Below are 6,000 nucleotides of genomic sequence, written 5' to 3' on the forward strand. Positions count from 1 at the left end.
TAATAATTTATTGATTTTAAATTTGTATTTAGGCAATGTTCATACATTATGTAGCTCATTATTTAGTGCTCAGAAATCTTCTTAATATCAAGTACATTGTAGTATCATCTGTAAATTTTTTTGCCAACAGCTTGAGTTTACCTTTTAAAGGGTAAAGCCCTTAAGGTAGCACTAAAGCTTGTACTGTATCTCCTCCTTATTCACTTGAATTCAAAATCTCACTTTGTTCTTCAAAAGCCATGCAACCACTTTCATTTCTTCCTTGAAAATGCTTTGCTTTAGAAACCAGTTTAATGGAAAATGTTTCTTTTTCATTTTTTTATGGAAAACAGCAATAAAAAGATATGTGGATAACTGAATCTGAGATATATCATCATGGCATTCGAAAAGATTTATTATATTTTTTTTACTTTTCCTTTTTTGTGATACATTAAGACTGTTTCCTATTTTGTTCAAAGTATTCCAAAACAGATCAAGGTTAGAAATAATTACTAATAGTAATGTATTGAAAGAAAGCCACACAATAAAAAGAAACTAAAACAATATAAAGAAGGCTTCACAGCCATTCTTCTTTTCATTCTTCACATTTTCTTTTCAGCATGGAATATCCCTTCACTTACAATATTATTTCTTAAATAGCCTTTTTTTCAGAGATAAATTAACATTTCTTATGGATGTAAAAAAGAGTTTTAATACCAAAGCTTAAATTCTTATCAAGCATCTTACTTGTTTACATGTAACTACATTTTTTTCAAGAACAAAAATCTGTTGAATGATACATACAGTATTTTTTGCTGTTTACAGTCATAACAAAGTTGGAATAACTAGACAAGCATTTTTAAGAATACATTAATCAGATTTCAATTGCAGTTTATCAAGAGCAACATGTATCTTCTTAAATCTCATCATTCTGTCATTTCTATTAACAAATCTTACAATGGAATACAAACTCTGTGCTAAATTATTTGATAAATAATATTTTCTTACATCTCATCAATTGACTGTAATGCAATAACTCTCTGCAAAGAATTTCTGATTTATTTTATTTTATTTCCTAACAAGCTAGCACTGGTTAAAGAGAGTTGATCACGTAGATACTGTATTATTCTGTTAAACATAAACTGTCTTTGAGTTTCATTGTGTTAGTTATGTGTAGTTGGGTTTTTTAAATCTACCAGAAATATATAAATATTTTAATCCCTGATAAAAAGAACTTTATTACTCCTATGTTATCAAGAAGCTTATCAACCCATGCAGAAAGGATTGTCTGTTTACTGTCCATATGCTTTGAATTTGAAACTTAGTTTTCCATTTCAATTTCTGATAACAATTTAAAAAAATTGTGTACCTTTATAGTTTTCACATCTAGTCTTCATTTACAACAGACTTTAAATACGCAGGCAATGCAGAGATCCAATTAACTTAAGCCTATACCCTTCACACTCACAAGCTTAAAGTTGTGAAAATTGTGGATTTAGAAAGAAAACGAAAAATATACTTATACGGTATACTGGATAAATTGAACAAATGAAAATGCTCTTAGATTGGAGTATCTCTAAATACCGAGCCAGAATGTTCACCTTTGTCTTTTCTTTCATCTTGAATTTCTACTGTACATGCAGTTCCATGAGTCCACAGCACAGATGCAGCCACTCAGGCAAATGGCCTACAAAGCAAACTGCACCACTTTAATTCTATGTGTAGCCAGCATTAAAAATTGGATTGAAAGGATTAGATTAGATTAGGCCTGCTGGATTTAAAAATGTTAAACCTCCATTTATGCTTTAACATAATCTCCTTTCACTCTCTGGAAGCATCAAGCCAGCCAGCAGATGCCAGTAATATTTTTATTATTATTAAATTTGCTTGTTTTTCATTTTAACTTTCTAGTTTCACATTTGCAAAAGCTAAAAATCCTCTGAGACCATTCTCAAAGAACCTTTGACCTTTTGAATAGTGGGTTCAGTTGCTTAAGCTGCCAGCTTTTACACTGACTTTCCATTTCTTCACAGCTAGGAGTCAGATCCATGTCTGGAGTGATTATGTTGTTTTGGTATTTTTTTTGTTAAACCAAATAAATGTAAGTGCTTTTAGGAAATGGGCTCTCCCGGAAGCAGCTATAGTTTTATTTTTGAAAAACAATAATACATTTTTTTCTAGACACGCATTTCATAGCAAGCAATTACATCAGGGCATATGAGTTTTTTATTCCTTTTCTGTAAAAATGGCAATTCATCATTGCCAGCCATTTTAACTAGAGTAAGAAGGCATGGTGTTTTTTTTTTTAAATACAAAGTAAAATAGGAAATTACAAAACAGGTAAGACTGAATATTTTGATTGAACACAATTGAAGAGAATTTCTTCACAGCATTATACTTTGTAGAAAGTTTATGTAAAATATATGTGTTACCTTTTTCACTGTAAATTATTTCTTGCAGCTACCCTCTCAAAATCTACTTGGGATACCTCTTAATCTTTACGCAGACTCTTGACCAGTATGTTTCTGCAGAATTAGACTTAGTGACTAAGTATAATGACTTAGTGCTCTGGTGTGACTTTCTTTCACTTTCACTTGCACTCGAAACAATTTTCAAGTAGATGGTAGATTATGTGAAAAACATCTTTGCTTTATAATACTCCCAAGACCAAATGAGAATTTGAGTTGTAAAATACACTTCAAATACAAAAATTACACTTAAATATGAAATAATTATACAATAAAAAGTACCATTGCAAGACGTATATGTAAACTAGTATTTTTTTTTAAATAAAAGTTACCATCTGTAACACAGAAAACGAGAGTTTATGTGCAGTATGAATGGCTCAGGGATGTTTTGTGAAATACACACACATACACATGAGCAACAGGGAACATATACAGTATGAATTTGCTGAAAATGATCAATGTATTTATTAAGTAAAGAGAGATATACTTTTAAAAGTAAGAAAATAAAAAAGCAGAGAAATTCCAATTTCCTATGCCTCACTTAAATATAAGTAGTTAGGACAGTAACTGATTGACACTTGACCATTGAAAAGACTTTTGTGTCTGCATATTCAAAGTGAGTGTTATTGTAGGGGTTTTGTGTTATTTTGTATATGGCCTACTGTCATAAAAGCATCCTCAGGTCTAATAGCCATTACAGTGAAGCAAGCTATGGTAGTGCAAGTTAATTAGAGATAGAGGTACATTTCTAAAACTTCTACATGACTTAAAAGAGCAATCCAGGGCCACTGAGAGGCAGACAGCTGGCAACAGGGAAAGCTACCCTTCACATTTGCTTTTAGCCCACCTCTTCCATATGGTGCTGAGTAGGATAACACCACAAGGGTCAGCAGCATAGTAACAGTTCTCTGTTTGGAGAACCTAGCCATACGCTCAATACTGACACAACAAATCTAGCCTGAAGCGCCTCAGCTGGAAGTGGGATTAACACTGCAAGCGGAGAAAGGGGGTATGGGTCATGCTAGAGCCTTGAATCAAGGCCTTATTTTCTAGAGGATAGAAGAAAAGCAATTGTACTGCAATGCACTTAGTGCTATTAGTTCAACAAGGTAAAAGCTCTTGCTTTGTAGTACAGCATAATCCTTGTGCAAAAGGTATCAGGTGGTTTATAAGAATTAAACAGCAAATATTTTGCTATTTTCATATAATTTGCTTAGCTTTGGATCACAAATGAACACATGGATGCATATCTAGTGCAGACATATTTAGGTTTAGGACAACATTGTTCTCTTTAGGGAACTCTCCCTCTTTAACTGCTAACTTATGTTTTGAAGCTTTTTTTGGATAAGCAGTATGGGGTTGGACCTTTTTCTCAAAAAAGCTCTATCCTAACAGGGCTTAACTTGAAACAACTGAATGTTTAGATACCTCAGCTCTTGTCTTGATATTTTCAATTTTTCTCAAATATTTTTCTTATTTTCAGGTACATGATCAACCAAAAATGATCATGATCAACATCTAAGAAATGTTGTTGATATTAAAAGTTGCATTTCATGCATCTCTGGCAATCAGTGAGATAAAAAATTGAGTTATATTATTCCACCAAAAAAGAAAATTAGGATTTTATAGTAAAACAGAATATACCCAGCATGATACAATAGTGAAAGATGATACCATACACTGTGAGGGGTCATTAAAATGTGAATCGTTCTGCTTTGTTTGCTGTTTTATACTAGGTCTTTTGATGCTACCCTTTGTTTAATCACCTAATGGAAGTCTAAACAATCTTTTCCTTATTGCCATTTTTTCATCGCAGTGGGTTTGGCATAGAATCCCAACTTTGCAGCTGCAGTACATTATTTACTTCCACTGAATTTTAAGAAGTGAGTGTTATATTTTACATTTCAAAATTACCTTAATCCTATCCTGTAAGATTGTGTTAAGACAGAGAATAATAGGTTTTAAAAAATAAATATCCCACAAATCAAACACTGTAGGAAACGATGAGTACCTTACAATCCATCACTGCAGTATCTCTAGAAAAACTGAGGAGGAGTGGATATCCGACAGAAAGACAGAAGCTTCATCATCCAGTTGGAGTTCAGAAGATAATTTGCTTGGTGTTGCAAGCAAATGTCATACAACCAGGCATATTAGTAATGACCTGCTAAATGTAACTTGGCATGATCATAAAACATGCGTTTAGTTATACAGAAATATATGTAATGCATCATGCACTGTGATTCAGGGCATTTCTTTGATGTTGTTGATATTGTGCAGCGAGTGTCCATATCAAAGCATGTTCAGTCATAATATTACATATAATTACATGGCCAATATGATAATATTTTGACAGTGGTCTCATCCATGAAATTATTTATGAGGAATTTAAAGAGAGGGAGGAACTTCATGTTTGCTGCAATGTTTTTTTTACCAAAAAAATATGTGTGTACAGTCTGTAAACATAAATCCTATGTATAACATGCAGAGCCATATGGCAAACTAAATATGTATCTAAAAAAATATAAAATTAAAATTTAAATATCTAAAAAATTATAAACAAAATCTTGTATCATGTATCATGTTTAATTTTAAATAAATGCTTTGTTTTAATTCACAGCAATATTATGATTATGTTGCATGCATATGTTAAGAAATGAGAAATGACCACAGCACTGGAGCTCTGGTTCAGTTCTAGCCCTGGGGTACTATCTGCACAGAGATTGTACAGTATGTTCTCCCCGTGTTGGTGTGGTTTTCCTCTTGGTGCTCTGGTTTGATCCCACAGTCCAAAAATATATCAGTAATTCAGTTGGCTTCTGGGAAAATTGACCCTAGTGTGAGTGTTTGTATCTGTGTGTTCCCTGTGATGGACTGGCATCTTGTCCAGATTGTACCCTGCCTTGCACCCTTCTCCTGTCAGGATAGGCTCTTGCTCCCCCTGCGACACTAAGTTGGATGCAACAGTTGGATAGATGGAGAACAATCTCTGAAATCTTTTAACTCAGATCTTCATCTATCAGGGGTACTTTCTATTCTGTAGCTAAATTTAGTTTGGGAGTTGAGAAACCTTGTGTGAAATCATTGTACTATTTAACAAATCATGCTGTTTTCACGTGAAGAATTTTTCCAATAAAAGCATTTTATGTAAGTGATAAAGTATGAATATGTTAATGGAATGATGATGTTATCCGGTCAGTCGGATCCGACTCTTGGCGATTCTATAGGCCATCTCTCGCCACGCTTTCAAGTCTTGGACTTTCCCTTTCAGCTGTTCTATGCCTTAGCCAGTGTCTGTTTTGATGGCGTCGAGCCACCGCGTTCCTTGGCGGCCTTGTCTTCTTGTTCCACTGACAATTCCAAGCATCATTGCTTTCTCCAATGAATCTGATCGCATCACGTGACCAAAATAAGTGAGCCGGAGTCTGGTGATCTTTCCCTCAAGCGAAATTTCTGGCTTGATGCGCTCCAGAACCTCTTTCTTCGTGACCCTTGTTGTCCATGGTATCCGTAACAGTCTTCTCCAGCACCATAGCTCGAAATTAAAGTTAAT

The sequence above is a fragment of the Atractosteus spatula genome, chromosome 3 (assembly GCF_055471065.1).
Source record: "Atractosteus spatula isolate fAtrSpa1 chromosome 3, fAtrSpa1.hap1, whole genome shotgun sequence".
Taxonomy (NCBI): domain Eukaryota; kingdom Metazoa; phylum Chordata; class Actinopteri; order Semionotiformes; family Lepisosteidae; genus Atractosteus; species Atractosteus spatula.